Source organism: Typopeltis vanoorti, chromosome 5, assembly GCF_054136105.1.
Source record: "Typopeltis vanoorti isolate ZY-2024b chromosome 5, IOZ_Tvanoo_1.0, whole genome shotgun sequence".
NCBI lineage: Eukaryota > Metazoa > Arthropoda > Arachnida > Uropygi > Thelyphonidae > Typopeltis > Typopeltis vanoorti.
This window is the reverse complement of record NC_143553.1, coordinates 128,168,801-128,189,781: the sequence shown is the minus strand read 5'-3', so window position 1 is coordinate 128,189,781 and position 20,981 is coordinate 128,168,801.

Genomic DNA, 20,981 nt, shown 5'->3' with positions numbered 1-20,981 from the left:
CATCAGTTATTTTTGATCTACGAAATCATTTTCATAACATTGGCTACAGTTCACTTCTGACTCTTCTGTGGAATCTGACCCTTAAAATCTCGTTCATACTCAGAAACCCATGGTTGTGATCCATACTGACTATTAGTGATATTTCTGTGATACTATCATAACTATTCTCCCTCTTTAATATCTATTCTCTCACACATATCTTCTCTCGCTCTATCTATCTATCTCATACCTATTCTCTCCCTCTCTTATCTATTCTCTCACACAAAACTTTTCTCTTTTTTCCCCTCTCTCTCTCTCTGTTCTCTGTCCATTATTCCGAGTATTTTTTCATACATTTCGAATTTAACCTACAGCAGGAGTCTCTCTGTCGCTCTTTCCGGAAACGTTGCTTTTTATTATTCATTTTTAATTGTTGAATTAGATCACGTTCCCTTTCTGACAGTCCTCTGATACTGCACGCTCATCTTTATGCTATCTCGAACGAGTATCTTTTTCTAATTTACTTCCTTCTTCTCAAGTACTTTTATCACCACTCCTAAAATATTTCTCCATCTTTTGTTGATCCTTTCTAGCTTTTTATATTTTCGCTTTTCTTTCGAATTTCTGACTCATTCACAGTTACCGTAGAATGTGAATACTTTTTTATTTTAAAGTTTTAATTCTTTTTTAAAAAAAGTGTGGCAATTTTGGTGGAAAAAATGCATTAGAAATATATTCGAGATCGGTTCAATTTAGATGAATAATAATGCACCCCTCGAAAAGCCGTGGTTATTGTTTTCTTTTACGCTTCTTTCAGTACCGACATTTTCCATCGTTTACACAAGTCGATGCTTACTAAAGACAAAAGACAAAAAAAAAAAAAAAAAAAAAAAGCCCGGATTTGAGAAAGCAACATAGTAACCAAATGACTAATATTTCGGTTGTGCAGTCCTAATGCCTTATTCTCGTCTGAAATGCGAAGAATTTTTTATTTTCATTTGAAGGTGAGTTGACCAGGATACAAAGGATTTTCTTCCAGTTAATGTAACGTGAAAAGTGAGGGAATAACAAGTAATTGAAGTCAAAATTACTTACTATATTCTCGTTCGGTTTATTTGCTTCAACCAATGCCAGCAGTATTTTTCTTACTATAGGAATGCAATATAATGTAAAAACGTATTAGTATAGCTATATTCTTCCTTTCGCACAATTTTGATGAAATTTTGTTGTATTTCACTATCAGATGCGTACCTCTTACAAATATAACACTTTATTTTATAATTTATTTTCTCATCACAGATATAAAGACTAATCTCTTTATATCTGTGATGAGAAAATAGGAGCTAAAAGAAAACAATAACCACGGCTTTTCGAGAGGTGCATTATTATTCATCTAAATTGAACCGATCTTGAATATATTTCTAATGCATTTTTTCCACCAAAATTGCCACACTTTTTTTTAAAAATAATTAAAACTTTAAAATAAAAAAGTATTCACATTCTCCGGTAACTGTGAATGAGGAAAACCACCCTCCTATAGCTACAGTCCTAATACCAACTAATTGTGTTGCAAAAATAAAAAGTAGCAAACGAACTAATGATTACAATGAATACTCAGTATATTAAGACGATTTCCACTTCTCCTTCATTCCCAGACGCCTATTATTTTTATTATTTTTTTTATTTTAAATTTTAGCATAAATAATTATACACAAACACAAAAATGTCGGCATGCGCAGTTGTACTCAATTAGATGATAATCATTATACTGTATATAATTTTAATTACCTGATATGTAGCTATAACAAATATCTAATTGTTTCTTAAAGTTATATAAATTCTGCTTTCTATATTCATTCTGACATATTTTCACCCCCAACTTCTTCTTCGATACCTTATTATTAATATGCCTTTTATGAAACCTATTTTAGCCAAGTGCAATTCTTGATACCTATCTTATATATGTTCTGAGGTAATGAAGTATGCATTTAGAAGCGACTGCGACTGCCACCTTCAGACTAAATAATCTTGATTTGTACGTTGGATGTATGTTATGAACGTTTCAAGTTTTCTAGAATTGTTATGTTGCTATATTCTACGTATTATGTGGTTAAGTGTGTTGTAAAGATGATCGTAGATATATTTGAATTTAATTTGATCATCTGATTTTATAGTGAGTGTGTTGCCTTCATTTATATTTTTATAGTAACCAGTATGGCTCTCTGTTAACATTGTATGCTTCTTTTATTAATCTGTTATTTGTTTCTGTATTAATTTTTATATTATCACTTGCATTGTATTATATTTGTGTTATCATAGTACGCCCACAGATTCGAGACCCTTCGACACTTTGGCGCATGTCAACAGGAGGATAATCCATTCCGATAATAGGGTAATCAGTGCGTATTGTGGGATGAGTTGTTTATTATTACACGTCGGAAAATTAATTTATCTTTTATGATCATTATAGTGAACTATATTGCTTGTATAACAGTTGGAAAATTTTACCTATAAAGCACGTGATTTCACGTGTTGGCGACCAATTCGTACGTCCTTCATTTCTTTCTCCCCTTCAGCATGAATCGACTATTCTTGGCAAGACGCTAAGCAGAGATCTACAAACTGTGGGCGAACTATATTTGTACTGGTTTTTTTTTTGCGCATTATTACTTACATTATTGCTAATTGCTATTACTGTCATACTCGCATTGCACCACTGTTGTACAATATTTATGACTTGTATTACATCTTTTCAAGCTTAATAAATTTCAATAATGATAAATTAAATTTTCTTTACGTGTCATGTTTAATAAAAACAACTGATTACAACGAATAAGCTGATTATCATTATTCAACTTGATATGAGGAGTGTTACAAGAATTCTTAAAGCTTTATTTATTTTTTTAGAATGCACGGTTATTACTAGCACTGGTATTGCACGGTTAGTTTGCTGAATTTGATTTCAACAAGTGAACTTGCCCTTCATTTATATTTTCTACTTATTTATGTTTCATATATTTTTACGCTGCCCGATTGGTGCCGAAAAGTCTGCTATCGCTCTGTGAATTCAACAACTTCCTATCAAGAATGCTGTCATCATTACCTGGTATCGCTATTGGTAATGGCAATAATATTTGCAACAAGTAAATGTTTACTGATTTTTTCACGATAATGACGTTCGCATTCTTGATAAAGTTATGAATATGCAACCTCAGGTGAGTTTGCATATTCTGTAACTGCATTCACAATCTGTATTACAGAGAAGTTGGGTAGTCAGGTTGAGTTTCTGAAATGTATTGACTGTTTTTTTTTTTACTCCATTTTTTCATCATCATCCATTAATACTATAAATTACACTTTCCTAGGATAGATATAATGAGACGTATTATTAGCATAGATCACATCAATGAATAAAATTATATTATTAATTTTTAATTACTAGACAAGTTTTGTTCAAATTCTTAGATTCTTATTTTGAATTTGTAGACTGCAGGATCCCTATGTTTATGATATAAAAGTTCGACAGATTAAGGATTGCTGCGTGTCAATAAAAAGATAGCAGAGCTAATAAAAATGTTTTTTTTTTAAATTATTTTAATATTTACCCTGCAGTTCCTTGCTCTTTCCGTCCTAATTACTGCATTAAACACAAATGATAGCTGTTCTTATGATTCGCAACTTCTTTCTCCATTCAATCATACCTGTCTCAACTAATAGCTGGTTACATTCCTTACTGTCATGCTAGCAGCTATTAGCTTTGTTACGTATTTGTCTGTCTTCACATGAAACAACTCAAACGCCATAAATTTTCTTTAAAATCTTGCGCTAATCTTTTTGCCTTTTTTTTTTTAATTATTATTAACACATATAAGTTGTTTTGCGTGTGCGATTGTGGAGACAGACATATTTATGTACTTTATAAAAATAAAAATATTTGGTTCTGCAAATATAATTTAACCAAATAAAAATATTCTGTTTTATTCAGGGTTCGTTTGCTTTCAGTATTTAAGTTTTATTTGTAATGCGTTAATATTCTAAGAATTAAAAAAAAAAGAAAAAAAAATGTCAAGGTTGATAGTAAATAACATTATTTATAACATTCCTCCTTACCCCCTTATTCTCAGTCTTGTTCGTTTCTTCCAACTAAAAAATCCACTTACGCTTTTTCTCATCCCACAAAATAGAAAAACTGGCCAGAAGAACGCACGCAGTTAACAGACAGTATTACACTGTCTCCGTAGCCTTTTGCTAATATTCAAAATAATCCAACTTCTTTAATCTGTACAGTAAACAATTTTTTCCTTTAGTTTTCATTCCCTATTTAGAATATATAAATATTCCATGAGATTTTTTTTTAATCCTTAAAAAAAAAAAAAATAAATAAAATAAAGGACTAGCATTTCTGTATTGTTTCACATGATCTAAAATGACTGGTCAGTTTTGAAATGCGTTATTTTCGTATTCATTACATTACTCAGACGAACGCATATGTTGCGTTTATTTATCATGTATTGCAGTTCGCGTAAGATATCTACAAAATTATTTGTGTTGTTTGATGTAATGTATCATGGTGCTAACTATGAATTATACAGAATAAAATTACATTTTTCTTTTTCTTCCGTGTTGAGTGTTTTAAATTTCAATGTCATCAGCTGATCAAATCCTTGAAAGCACTATTGGTATGTTTAACTACTTGTATAAGAAACTCTATATTGTACAGTATATTTTCTCTTAAATAGTCTAATATGCCCAGAAGTGAGGCATGTATTGAGGAAGCAAAATTAATTGTAAATTAGAAGTCGCTTGTTTATTGACATCATTTTAAATTCACAATTGTAATTGCTAGGATGTGAGAAGGGGAATTTACACTTGCAACAATTTAATCAACTTTCTACTTAAGAATAAACTGTCAAAATTGGTTGAATGATGTGCCTTACAACAGTGCCTGTGCTATTTTATTTTCTTCTTGCTCCATTACAACTAAGACCTTCTCGTTGGTCTAATTGAAAACGGATATCATGGAACTTTAAATAGCCTAAAACAATATTACAAATTTGGTCCAAAAATGTCTATTAACAGGTTTTGATTCTGTAGATCCTCTTGAGCTGAGTTTTTCGGAGAACTGTAAGTTAATGGCAGAAACGTTTTGGCGGTGTAGGCCTGTGTAGCTCAGTGGAAGTGACGCTTGCATCCTCTGCGCTAGGCTGCCGGAAGATAGACTTACAGTTCAAGTTTTGTCGCCGACTGGAGAAACTTTTCTAAGCTTTTCTTCTACCAGTTCTCGAGTTAGTCGATCTCTGCTGCGGGCAAGCGGGTTTCATCCCCCCCCCCACACACACACCGGAAACTCGGGTTTTTCGTCCCGTAAACTCAAGAAAAACGACCGTAGAATCCACATTATTTCAGACAGTAACAGATCCCGTTAGGATTAGGTACCAAGAGGTGGCAGCACTTATCGGTCTCTTCATCGGTGGCACTTATAATTAATGATAGACATGAGCCATCTCTCTCTGATTGGCTACCGGTGGAGAGTGAACTGCCCACTCAGTTTCCAAAAGCTAGATAGGGTTTAAAGGCCTTGCCTACTTCCTACAAGGGAATAAAAGGCGTTAGCTTATTATTATTGCTTTCTGGCGATATTCCAAATTTAGTAGAAATAGATTCAGTAATTCAATTCATAAAAGTGTCTGCTTTGAAAGCCAGGCCCCCCACCCCTTTCACTAACTATAATTAAACTGTTTTTTTTCCTTAAATATAAAGAGCTAATAAGCTTCATTTTCACTAATCAGATTCACTAATCAGTTTTTTTTCCCCTTCAGATTAAGCAATAATTTTAAATCATCATCAAATTCACAATTAAAAAAAATGAAATTCCTGATATGTACCTTCAGGGGGATATTATGATTGTACTACTTTAATATGGTTCTTCTACTGATGCCATCTATTCATGGCCTTAATTTTTCTCAGAACTTTCACATCTGTGGTCTTTAATCAAGTGAGCTCTCAGATTCATAAGTTAAGTTTGGTTTGAACATTGTCTGATATACAGCTACTTTAGTGCTTTGACTAATTTCTCTCTTATTCCATATAAATTTATTTACTTGACTTCCTACTATACCAGCTTTGCTAATTCTCCTGTCTTTTCCATATTTAATTTGCCATCGTTACTAAAATTTGTGCCTGAATAGCTGAAATGTTTTACTTGTTCTTTGGATTCTTCATTCAAGATGGACAACCCAAATTGTTTTCAGGGTTTCTGCTTACTTTCATTTTCTTTGTCTTTTTATTGCTGATTTTCATACCGAATTTATTATAGTTGTCATTCAATTTAGTTAAAGAATTCATTATTCCGGATTTTTTTGGGAGTATGATATCATTTTCATAAAGTAAACAGCCGACTTGAGATCTCCTATTTTGATATCACGCCTATCACTTTCCTTCATAATATGATCCATAGAGATTATGAATAACAGCGGATCAACACCGTTGTTAGAATATATGCAGTCTCCAGGTAAGCACTATTTTACCGCCCCTAAATTCAAGAAAATGTACAAAATTAAAATGAAAAACCTATGTTCTCATGGTTAAGATACAATTTTTCCGGTTGTTCATGGCCTCCAAACTTGCCGCTCATAAGGTTTGGATTACCTTAATTGTTTAGTAGGTTACGGACGACTTTGCAGCAGAGATAATCCTCATCTCACACCTGATTTCATCCCAAACCATCTTCCTATACCTCCTTCGATTTTGAAAAGCTTTGAGAAGTTTTTCAGAATTTCAAATTTGGGGTTACGCACTCTGGTAAGAGACGTTCAACTGGAATCCGCCACACCCGTCCATCTGCTTGGTCGACGGATAGTGTGATTCGTCGTCCACGTCCCACTGTACACTCTATATGTGGGTTCGGGTAATGTGTGGCTTGCACATTGCGCTCCTACAGTGGACACCGATGTTGTGACCTTCGGTTCTGAATGTTTGTGTACAGATTCGTGTTCCAATCGATGCCTGGGACTCCGCATTCAACCTGGCGACCGACGAATGGCAGTTTTTTACGTGTTATCATTCGTAAGGATAATATGTAAATTCTTCGTAGTCAAGTTCAGTAAGTATGACGGGTGGTCCACTACGGATAGTACTTTTGGCTGACTCCCAGCGCTTCCATCTCAGTATGGTATCAATAATTGTTGACCTGGAGTGGTCCAATTTGTCAACAATTTACCTTTACTACAACATGGCATTCTATCACAACACCTCTTTCAAACTCCGTCAGTTCTCTTTGCACTGACTTATATATTCTATCTTATCCTTCTCATCCGCCAGGGACGGGTTGAGTCTCTTCCTAATGAGGGGTTACGGGCGTATTAGTGCAGCTGGTTCGCCACTCCTCTGCTGCATCCCCTATTTCACTCAAACAGTTCTTCTTGTTTTTATTTAATTAAAAATAACAGTGAACAGGTCGGTTTTTTGCGTTTGCTTTGAAGTGAAAGCAGTGGATTCATTCAATATATGTATATATACTAATATCCAGTTTACTTAAAATTGCTTTATCAGGCTTCAGTTCGTCAGGCATCAAAATTACATGTTGATATATGAATTGCTTTTCATACGAATCCAGTGAATTGCATTGCAAAGACAATCGTATTATTATTTGGGAGTGTCCAGATAATAATAGAGAATCAAATAGAGAATCAGAATATTAATCATATGCCTTTTGATGAATTTACTGCATACTTGTTTGCCGATATTAATATCACTTCACCACCACACACGTAACACAATTAGTGCACTGTCCATACACTTCCAAAATATCGTTCACTTGGAATTTTAAATGGCTATGAAAATCATCAAGAGTACCTTTTAGTTCAATCAAAATGAAAACTACACGAAAATGCATTCTAGTGAATGTTAGTAGATGTTAAATGATACTGGCTCAAAACCAGACATTGCCCTCCGAGGGATAGCGGCATCTGCCTCATTAGTGATGATGGCACTCACTGCACATGATGTAATGACATAATCTTTAATCACTTGTACGCGATAGAGAGTGAAATAAACAACCTCGAACGGTCTCATTGCAATCCAAAGAGCTACTACTGTCTTCTGCTAAACAAAATATGTTTTTTTAAGCAACTGTTGATTATAATATGTGATAGTACGTTACTAAATCCTTTAACGTATAATTTGACAAAACACGTTACAGATAGTATGGCACCTGTGTGAAGGAAAATGGCGGCCAGTAATGAAGGTTCGCCATCGTTATCAAAGAACGGTAGCATAAAAGAAATGAGTCAGTGTACTAGCTGTGAAATGTACGCTTTGCGGAGTGCGGTCGGAGTGTGGTTAGATGATAATAAAGGATTGAATGTGTGTAGAAAATGTAGGGAGAATGCGGAATTGAAGTGTATTTCGGATCGTGAGTGTGATATTTTTGTCAACCTTCAGAATGAAGGAAATAGGGATATGACAAGAAACGGCAAGGTTGTACATGAAAATTGTGAGAGTGTGAATGTAGAAAGTGTGAATGATAGTATAAATGGTTTCTCAGAGAACAAAAAAGATGAGATAGATGCATTGAGTGAGATCGCGTTGTTGAATAGTGCGATAGAAAGAGCAAAACAGCAGCTAGAGTGCATGAACAAAAGTAGACTGAATGAACCAACCAATAATAAAAGGTATGACAGGAAAAATAGACGTATGAATGTGAACATGAACAAAATGAAGGATAGAGTGCTGTATGGAAACTCGTTAGTACGAGGTGTGTTAGTAGAGGATTTGACAAAATCGTACCAACCTGGTGCGACCATAAAGGACGTAACTGCGTCTATTAGAGAGCAAAAGGAAAGGGTGAAAGAAATGATTGTTGTGGCAGGTACGAATGATTTGAAAGGAGATAAAATGGAAATGATAGAAGACCTGAATGAATTGTTTGAGGTAGCAAAAGAAAAGAGTGAGAGAGTTAGAATGATTAGTCTTTTGCCACGGTATGACAGTGAAATGTTTAAAAGGAGGGCTATAATTGCAAATGATTTTATGCGTGGGTTATGTATGACGAGTGGTGTGGAATTTGTGGATGTGCGGAGTGAGTTTGATGGGCGAAAGGATCTATATAAGATGGATGGCTTCCATTTGAATGGTTACGGTGTAAGAAGACTTGAGAAAGTGTTGCTGAATGTAGTGGATGTGCAAATTCAGGGAAACTAGATTTGTTAGGGGGGGGGGAGTAGAGATACAGTCTTTATGGAGGCAGTTGAATGTAAGAATGAATATAAAATGCCAGAGCAAATAAGGACAACAAATCTGAGTGGGATAGTTAATATAAGGCATCAAGGTAGGGTTGGGGCTAATGGGGGTCTTAAATTCATGTACACTAATACTAGGAGTATTAGGAACAAGAAGGAAGAGTTTTTGGCCATGGTTGGCACTTCCAGACCACAGGTTATAGGTATTAGTGAAACATGGCTGACTGTAGATGATATAACTAGTGGGATTGAATGTGATGGGTATAGTGTGTTCAGGAATGACAGAGAGAATAAAATGGGGGGAGGAGTATTGTTGATGATAGCTGATGAGCTACAGCCAAGGAGAATAGAAGTTGAATTGCAGGATAGAGAAAAGAGCACATTTGAGGCCATTTGGTGTGAGATTGTGGCTAGCAGAACTAAATATACAATTGGGTGCTGCTATAGACCAGGTGATGGAAAAGATGGTGGTGACAGTATGCACAACAAATAGAAGAAATGGGTGGAAGGAGGGTGATTGTTATGGGAGATTTCAACTATGGTCGCATTGATTGGAGTGAGGAGAGGACACACGGGAGGAAGGAACTGGATTTTATGCGGTTATTAAGGGATAACTATCTGCGACAGCATGTAATGGAAAATACTAGGGGTCAGAGAGTGCTTGACCTAGTAATTACATCTGAGGATTTGGCTGTAACAAATATGACCACATTGCCACCAATCGGTGAGAGTGATCATAGGGTCTTAACTTGGGAGGTGGCTAAAGGTGTGGAATTTTCAATTAAGACAGGGTACATGTGGAATTATCGGGCTGGAAAGTATGACAAACTTAGGAGTTTGATTGGTTCAGTGCCATGGCATGTACAACTGCAAGGACTAGAAGTTGATAGTGCATGGGAGGTAGTTAAGAAGTGCTTGCATGAAGCAATGGCTGACTGTATACCTAGAGTCCGAATAATAAATCAAGTAGGGATTAAATGGATGAATAACACCATTAAGCTTGAGTTGCAAAAAAAGAAACAACTATGGAGGGAATTTAAGGAGAAGGGTGACCGGCAGGCACATGAACGGTATAAAGCGCAGGCCAGAAGGGTGACGAGTGTGGTAAGAAAAGCAAAAAAGGATTACGAAAGAACATTGGCCATGCAGGCTAAAGAGAATCCTAAACAGTATTTTAGATATGTAGCAAGTAAAAGGAAAAATGTACATGGCAGATTGATTTTAAAGAATGCCGATGGTAGGGATGTAACTGAATCAGTTGAGATAGTTGAGTTACTGAGTGAGCACTTTGCAAAAGTATATCATCCAGGTGGTGACATTGCAGAAATGAATAAACCAGTAGATTATACGGGAATTGTGGTTAATGAAGTGGAGGTGAGTAGTCTATTGCATAACCTCAATGTCAATACATCTGTGGGATTGGATGGGATACCAGCTCGTGTTGTACGAGAAGCAGCTAAAGAATTGTCAGTACCCTTGACCATTTTGTTTAATTTGAGTCTCGGGTCTGGGTTAGTCCCGAGCGGATGGAAAGAGGGGCAAATAGTTCCACTGCATAAAGGTGGTTCCAAGACTGCTGTTGTAAATTACCGACCGATTAGCATATCAGGAATCATTGTCAAGGTCTTAGAGAAAATAGTCAAGAGGAAAATACAAGATTGGATAGAAGAAAATGGGATACTGTATCGGGGACAGCATGGTTTTGTGAAGGGTAGGTCATGCCTCAGTAACTTGCTCACGTATTATAACACAGTGACGGCTGAACTGGATAAGGGTAATGGGTTTACAGTGATTCTACTGGACCTTGCCAAGGCCTTTGACAGGATTCCACATGGAATTCTAATCAGTAAATTGCAGCATATGGGAATGGACATAGGGTTGGTGAGATGGATAGGAGGGTGGTTGACGTAGAGATATCAGAGAGTGGTTTACTTGGGAGTAGAGTCCACAAGACGGCCTGTGACTAGTGGTGTGCCAAAAGGATCTGTTCTTGGACCACTGCTGTTTAATTTGTTCATAAATGATATAGGAAATGATCTGAGAGGAACAGTTCATTTGTTTGCGGATGATGCGAAGTTGGGTAGGGCAATAGTGAATGCAGATGACGTCAAAATTTTGCCGGATGATTTGGATAGATTGGAGGTCTGGGCTAAGGAGAATGGATGTCAGTTTAATGTGGCAAAATGTAAGGTTATGCATTTTGGGGTGAAAAGATTGGCGGCAGTTTACTGCATTGGTGGAACCCTGCTCCAGGAAATTGATGAGGCACGAGATTTAGGAGTGTTGGTGGATAAGGAATTGAAATTTAGGGGACACATTGCAAAAGTGACCAAAACAGCTCATCAAATCACTTGGTTGCTGAAGAATACGTTGACAAGCAGAGACAAGCAGGTTATTGTTCCTCTGTATCGAGCCTTGATAAGACCCCATCTGGACTACTGTGCTCAGATTTGGTCACCTAGGTTTCTTCTTGATGGGGAGGAGGTGGAGAGGATCCAGAGGCGAGTGACCAAGATGATAGCAGGTCTGTGGAATGAACCGTATGAGAACAGGTTGAGGATTTGTGGGTTGCAAAAATTGGTTGATAGGCGGAGGAGGGGAGATATGATTGAGACATTCAAATTACTGAAGGGTTTCTATAAAATTAATTCAGAAGATATTTTTGAGAACAGGGCTGGTTGTGGGAGGACTAGGGGACATTCATGGAAACTGGGCAAAAGTGTGGTTAGTAAAGGTGTTAGAGCTGGGTTCTTTACTTTTAGAGTAGTGAATTAGTGGAATGCGCTCCCTGAGTCTGTGGTGGATGCTGTGACAGCGAATGAGTTTAAGGCGAGGTATGATAGATACTGTATGAATGTCAAATAGTTGTGATGAATATGATTTGGGGCCTCCCTCGATGAGTCTAATGACTCCCTGGAGTTGCCCGTAATAATAGTAATAGTAATAGAAATAAAAAAGGATTCATTAGTAAGTGACATTTCTCAGAATTATTGGATAATAAATATATTATTAGATATTACTACACCGAATTACATGTCAGTATCTGGGAAAATTAGTCCCAGTATCCCCTTATGATAATTGTATATTGCTATTCAATACTAACGCGGCTATTAGTAAGATGATTGTTAGAATTATCTTGCATATTCCCTACTCTTATGCGTTATACGTTAACACTAGGCTATTCTCGAACTGAACTATTACATTTGGTATGTTAAAAAAGCATGGAGGGACACGTAACCGGTAGCTGCTAATATTTTGCAATCATAAGGATCTAATCTGGCTGTCGCCAGATTAGATCGCGACCTGAAGCAAATAATTAAATATCGCCCCTGATGGATTATAATACAAAAATATAAGAAAATCCTCAATTGCTATTTTGTTTTTATTACAAGAGAAACATTAATGCAGAACGATTACATAATGACAGTGTATTAATTAAATGTTTGCTATACGGAGGATATCGCACAATAAAACTGTTTATAAGCTTTTCTAAATTTAAATTTTAACTGCTATGTCCGCCTCTATCGTCGCTACACTAACAGGAATTGTTAGCATAGCGACGGCGCCCACCGCAATATGGCTGAACGAGTGCCCTTATTAAGCCGCGCTGTGAGGCAGACTGCCTCTATGCTACACCCTGTCGACGATACTGCATAAAGACATACCCTCACGTTTTTTTTTTTTTTTTTTGGGGGGGGGGGAGATACTCTCTCTGCTGGTATTAACTACGTACCAAGTGGTGGGATGCACGTACTAAATGGCTGCAGTTCTGTGCATTACAGGAAATGGGATATCATTAGATGGCTTATTATAAAACAGATTTCAGCGTATTATAATAAGCTGCTATAGTGTCAGCATTTATTCAGGCGATTCCAGGCAGACCAGATACATTGTCTAATTAAAAATATCCGGACATCTTTTCGTATCATGGCAGTGCCTCATACAGCTATAAAGGAAGTACGCAGTCTTGAAATCTTCAAAAACAAATATTAACGTTAACACTGGTAGCCTGTGTAGCTCAGTTGATGTGGCGTTAGCAGACCACAGCGCTTGGCCGCACGAAGGAAGACTTAGTTTCCAGTCTAGCCGGCGACTAGAGGAAATTTTTCTAAGCCTTTTTTCGACCGGTTCCCGAGTTAGTCGATTTCTGGCACGGGCAAGCGGGTTTTTTCTCCACTCGGGTTTTTCTTCCCATAAACTCAAGAAAATCGACCTTAGAACCTACAGTATTTCAGACATTAAATATATTGTGTTAGGATTAGGGACCACGAGATGGCGGCACTTGTTGACCCATTCTCTTCACTGCGTGCCACTTAAATAGTGATAACCTTAGGCCAGCTATCTCTGATTGGGTACCAGTGGAGATTGAACTGCCCACTCAGTCTACAAAAAAAGTTAGATAGGGCTAAAAACCGGCCTGCCTACTCCCTATATGGGAGGGGGAAAAAAGGCGTTAGCTGAAAAAAAGGCGTTAGCTGATTTTTTTTTTTTTTAGCAGAGATGGCCTATACTGAAGAGCTCGGTGACTTACAGTTCGACACGACACTGTAAGGATTTTAGGATACCACCTTTGCAATAACTTATTTCGTGAAATTTCTGCCTTGCTGCCGCTTTCCCAGTCAAATTTATCCACACACTGTGCTAACGAAACACAGTTTCGTTACAACGTTTAATTGATCAACGTATAGGTTGATCAATTAAACCCTCGTGTATGGGCTCAATATAAAACATAAAATAAAATACAAACTTAAAGTGATGTTGTTGCGAAATGGAAACGCCTCGGAATAACATCATCACAATCGCAACTTGGCAGGCAACATAAAATCCCAATGGGCATGCCGAGTCCTTTCTCCTGAAACGAAATTATCGGCTGTCGTCCGATGATGAAATACTCACTTGTTTTGAAATGCCTCTATAAGCAATGCTAGCACCACAACTGTTCGTTGGAAGCAAAAGAACATGTGTTTCCATAGCGGCGCAGCCGCATGAAAGCCTATCAGCAAGGGCAATCCCATTGGGTGGAGTGGTGTAAAGTTCGCTTTCATTGGACTCTGGGGAAAGTGAAAACTCATCACTCCAGAGAACGAGTGATGAATTGGCAGATGCAATAAAATAATGATGAGGTTTGGCAGATGCAATAAAATAATGTCCGAATATGTTGTGCTAACTGTGAAGCTTGGGGGAAGGAGAAGTGGGGCATTATTTCATAGTGGGAAGACTTAATGCTGTGGTCTGTAATGAGATTCAACACAAATCTGTGCTTTCAACTTTATGGCAACAGTCTGGTGAAGGCCATTCGCTAAATAGTTGACACAAAGTACTCTTTATGGGATATCATAAACAGCAACAGTCTGGCGAAGGCCTTTTCCTATATCAAAATGATAGTTCTATCCACAAAGTGAACTTGTAGGAATGGTTATATGAGATGAATGTTGAAGAATTTGACTGATCTGCACAGAGCAGTGATGTCAACTCCATCGAATATTTGTTGAATTAATTGAAACACTGATTTCAAGCCAGGCCAAATCGCTTAACATCAGTGACCGACCTCGCCAATGATGTTGGAAGAATGGAAGAGAATTGCCGTAGCAACGTACTGATATCTAGTGGAAAGCCTACCCAGAAAACTCGAGGGCATTGAATCAGAAAGGGGTCGACCAAATACATATTAATATCTTTTGTATCAGAGTGCGAGTTGGGAAGAACAGGAGTCCTTATTTTGATCTTTGGATATGTGGATATTTGTGATCAGATGCTGTATTCTGAAGAATGGAAGTGGGAAAGTGCGAAAATCTCATGTGACACCCTCCTACCTTTAACCAAGAATCATCTAGCATTCCAGCTTGTAGCTTTCTATATCAGAACATTATGTACTAAATTTATAGCCTCAGTTTCATGGCAAAGCAAATCATCATCTCAAATAATACTCAGGTTTGATCTGCTTGTGCAGATATCAAGGATAGTTTTATTGTAGTATAGTAGTATAATATACTGAACACATAATGAAAAGTAGACCATTATTATGTCAATGCAAAGCGATACCAACTCTTAGAATTACATAAACACATCCAGCAACAACATAACAGATGAAGCGAGGAAAAATGTTCTTCACCAGAGTGTATTCTTTATCTGTTATGCTCTTGTTGTGGGTGGTGTTAAAATTACGCCTCTTCTGGTTGAAACTAAGATCGCATAATAGAGACCATAATAGAGAATGCCAAAATAACAGCGAATATTATTTTGGCATTCTACATGATTTTGTTCCGCCCAAATCACCACTAGTAGTTCTCTGTAGGTAATGTGCATAATCAGCATGATAATGCACCATATCTTACCAACAAACGTTAGACTGCCTGGTACGGGCAGGGTAACTTTTAGAAGATATATATATCTATATATATCTATATATATATATATATAGATATATATATATATATATATATATATATATATATGTATATATATATATATATATATATATATATATATATATATATATATATATATATATATATATATATATATATATATATATATATACCAGCCACTGAATTAGAAACTTTTATTTAATACCGTGTTGGACCTCATTTAATCCGAATAACAGTACATATGCGGTTTCGCATAGATTCCACAGTGTTGGATTGCATCTACGTCTACAAAGTACCAGGTGTTACCAAACAATCCTTTAACTGGTTGATTTGACGGAAAAGGACTTTGCTCCCGGATCTGTTTTTCTAACATGTTCCATACATTCTCAATGGGATTCAGATCCGGACTTTGTAGTAGCCAGGGAAGACGGTGGAAATCTCTTTCATGCTCGCTGAACTACTGCTGAACAAATCTTGCGCAATGGAAAGTAACATTGTTGTCCACGAAACAACTGTCACGTGTTAGATAAAAAGTCAACATTGCAGGGTGGACTTGATCGGCAACAATGTTCAGATATTCCTTGGAGCTCACTCGATCTTCCACCAATATCAAGGGATCTGTTCCGTATCAACAGAACATGCGCCACGCCATGACATCAGGTCCAGAACTTTGAGTTGTATTTACAAGGCAAGCTGGGTTCATTGCTTCATGGGGGCTCCACAAAACTCTCTGCCTTCCTTCGGTACAGAACAAGGTGTACCCTGAATCTTCAAACCACATGACGTTTATCTATCTTCCAGTGTCCAGTCACGGTGTTCCCGACACCACTGTAGACATATTTCGGTTCTTCGCAGAAATGAGTGGTTTCCTTATATGGCATCCGACTGCCAATACCGATTGTGTTCAATTCCTTGCACATAGTTCGGTGAGATATGGGTTGGGAACAGCCTTCCTTAAAATTCTGCAGTCAATTGCTGCACACAGGAAGTTCTATTTGTCCATTCAAATATTGTATTCTCAGACAACGACGATCTCGTTTCTGACAGACTGTCATAGGACCACAGTTACTCCTCGTAGGCAAGCAATGTGGGTTATTTTCCCACTGATTAAACACCTGGGATGTCTCATCTTTTGAGAAACCAGTCGGCTCTGCTGTTTTCAAAATCGTGATTCCAGCTAGACTGGCACCCACAATAAGCTCTTTATCGAACTGCAAAAGATCCTTTGTTTTTCCCATTGTGATCAACACTGTTGACAATTACTGACCAGCAGCATTCTTTAGTAGTTGCTTAGAACATGTAGTGATGCACATGACCAAGTAATTTGCATATACGCTGCGTAAGAAACTTTTATGTACATCTGAATAAAGGTTTCTAATTCAGTGGTCGGTATGTCGAACTGAAACCATCACATTCACCTATACTACATGAAATTAACTACCAATACTGGTGAAAAACATGCACCAAGATATTGATATCCAATTATTAACAAAGTATCCAGCAGAGAAGCATCTATAAATGAAACAACAGAACAGTCCTAATCGCTTAAGGTATCAAAATTTTGATACCTTAAGATTTTGATACCTTTGCATTAAATACATAATACAGATAATGAAAAAATAACACACCATAATATAATTTAAATATATTATGTTAAAATAAGTATCGGGACAGTACTATATTTTAGAGAAATGTAAATTGTGCACATCTCATTAGAGCGTGGGATCTCAGCTGTGTACATATTCTATTAGACATTATCTCTGCCAGCGTGTGATGTTAAATATTTTGGAACATTCTTCCATGAACATGTTCATGTTCATTCTTCCATGAACATGATTATCACTTCGTTGGATGCATTAGTCTGTCCCGAGAACCTCGACTTGTGTCCTCCCAAAATTGATCTGTTGAGTTGGGATTAGGACTTTGTGGAAAAACCCAGAAGCCAATCATGCTTTCTTCATCATTTTCATCACTGATGTCTGTATAGCATCGGTAGTATGACATGGATCAGTCGGAAAAAATTTTTAAATATGCAATTTGCAGCGTTACAAAAATGTAACACATGAGAAGTGTATTCCAATTGGTTATATCTCTTATCTACACGAAATACTGAAGTCTACAAAAGGAAAATGAGTATATCTTATTATTCTACCACAAAAGGAAGCATCGGTAGCTGGCTATTGACATAGCCGTATGTTGGGAAGACCAGGATACAAATAACCTTTATGAGATTTTTTTCATTTGAAGATTAATGGCCGGTCTCATATGGCGGTGGCAGTATTTATCCTGTAAACTCAGGTAAACCAGCCACAACATACACCATTAACAGACAATACCCTGGCTTTATGCCCTCTGGCACAAGGAAAAAAATGAGTGGCTATTGATGGCCATGTTTTATTTTTATATGCAACCATCCTTGCAGAGAAATCAATTATGCAGCTTTTATTGGACTACTGGGATTTCCGCAATAACCTTCCGAGCTCTGTTAATCTTATGTGTCCATGATATTTATGGCTGTTTTTTTGGCTGAAGTGGTACCTTCACGTCTCCCACGCATGACGGATAAGATTGTCTGCAGTTGATTTGGGGAAGGGGGGTTGCAGTTCTTTGCCATTGTCACGAACATGTAGGTCATCGATGCATCCCAGGATAACAGATATTTCGACATCAGTAAAGGTGTAAAGTGTGATTTCAGAATAATCCAATAGATTTTTGTAAGGATTCTGTACAATAAATTTAAGTAGCATCGATCTCCTCAAAGTCCGGAATAATTGCTTATTACTGAACAATCAAGAGAATCTATTCATTTTGCAAAATTTCTTCCCTTTTTTATCGAGTCATTAAATTTTTATCACAGGCTAGTAAAGTGTCAATTCACGTGAACTTGGGTTTTCATCTCGAAGCTCAAATTTCTTCAATAGAATCGACACTATTTCAGACGTAATATACACCTCTTAAATTTTAAGCCCGTAAGATCTGCTGCAAACTCTCTTCCCTTGAAAGTCGTGATTAATTGACAGCCCTGAGGTCAGCTATCAGTGGTGGATAAAAGGAAGAAACAATTTTCTATACCGATCTTCAAATTTATTTAGGGATCAGGTTGTTCTTCCTTTGTGAATAAAATGATTAATTAATGTCAACGAATAAATGAATTAATAAATCAAAATAAATAAATTCAAATTATTTAATTAATTAACCTAAATAAATAAATCAAAATATAATTATTAATATAATCCTGTGTAGCTCAATCGAAGTCGTGATTGGATCCTCTCCACTAGGCTGCACACTGTTTTTTTTTCATCCCAAAACTAGGATTTTTCATCCCATAAACTGAAAAATATCGATCATAGAACCCGCATTATTTCAGACAGTAACATATCCTATTATATCCTATTAGAGTTAGGTGCCACAAGATGGCAGCACTTGTTTTCCGGTCTCTTCGTCGGTGTCGTCTAAAATTAGTGATAGACATAGGCCAGCGATATCTGATTGGCTACCTGTGGAGATTGAACTGCCCACTCAGTCTCCAAAACCTAGATCAGGTTTCAAGGACTTGCTTACTCCCTAGAAGGCATCAGCTGATTTAATTAAATAATTAGACTAAATAAAAAAATTAAAATCAATCAGTTAATAATTGAATTGAAATTAATAAAGTAATTAGAATTAATTAATTGATTAAAATTATTTAATTGCAATAAATAAATAAATAAATTGAAATAAATAAATAAATAAATTGGAATAAATAAATTATTTAAAATAAGCAAATAAAAATAGAGCCTATGTAGCGCAGTGGATGTGATCAGTAATGTTATTGATAATATCATTATCATTTGACCATGTTAGGCGAGCATTAACCTTCTTTTCCCGTATAGGCGAGCGTTGACCTTCTTTTCCTGTAAATGAAGTCATCAAAGCCGCAGGGTTTGGGAAAAGAAGGTTAATGAGATTTTATTTTCTTGCACTATCAACTGACGCATTCATCGAATATTTCTGCATTCGTTGCAATCTTTTGCTTCCTCCTGCGTATCATTCCGTGAAACTGCACAATCCCCCTCGTTACAGCCAACGCTTCATTTTTATTTCCGTCATACTACTATTCTTTCGATCAACTCTCTCTCTCTCTCTCTCAATCGTGTGACTTTTAACCCTGTTTCGATTCTATCTGCCTGCGGTTACACCATCGCAGTGAATTTCTCGCGTATACTCTGTTCCATCTACCGCTTTAATCATGCGACTTGATCCCACCTTTGGCCATGACATTGTTTTCTTTCGCATCGGTGCCATGTGCTACGCAATTTACCGTGCAGAAACACTATATTAATAAAAAATAAATAAATCAGCTAACGTCTTTTATTCCCTTATAGGGAATAGGCGAGTAGACCTTTATATCCTATCTAGTTTTTGGAGATTGAGTGGGCAATTCAATCTCCACAAGTAGTTAATCAGAGATAGTTAGCCCATGTCTATCACTAATTGTAGCAGCCACCGATGAAGAGGCTGACAAACAAGTGCTGCTATCTCTTGGTACCTAACCCTAACAAGATTATGTTACTGTCTGAAATAATGTGGGTACTATGGTCGATTTTCTTGAGTTTACAGGACGAAAAACCCGAGTTTCCGGGAGGAAGAACCCGCTTGCACGTGTAAGAGATCGACTAACACGGGAACTGGTCGAAGAAAGGCTTAGAAAAAGTTCCTCCAGTCGGCGACTAGACTTGAACTTATCGAACTTCGAGCGACCAAGTGCAGAGGACACAAGCGCCACATCCACTGAGCTACACCGTCCTTACACTATATTAATTATATATAAAATAACACCTTTAACTTAAATCTGATCAACACTACAACATAATCTAATTAGTTAAAAATTAGTTAATACTAACACAATTTTTAACTAATGTCGCTATTTTTTTAAAAATAAACAACTTAGCTTTCAGAACTCTCCAAACACAGGAATGCCACCATATATCACCTGACCATTATTCAAAGAGGAAGTGAATGTGAGAGAGGACAAGAAAGAAATGCGACGTCCTGGGATGTGTGTATGTGGGGGGGGGGAGCAGTTGGCCTGTACAGAGTTACAGGATAGGTAATGACAGAAAAGAATCGCTTAAGGAAGACATAAAGAAGTCAAAACTTCATAAGTGAAATCAGTGAAACTTATTTAGATCCAGAAATGAACTGCTATTTTTATATACGAATGCTAGAAGTATTGGAAATAAGGGGAACGAAATTATTGCATTGATTGAGTTCGTTCACCCAAGAATTGTTGGAATAGGTGAGATTGGTTGCAGCAGGACAACATCCTGACAGAAATAGATATGGAAGGATATGTTGTTTTTTTTTGTGAAGAAAGAAAAGGAACAAAGTTGGGGAGAGTGCTTTTAATAATAGA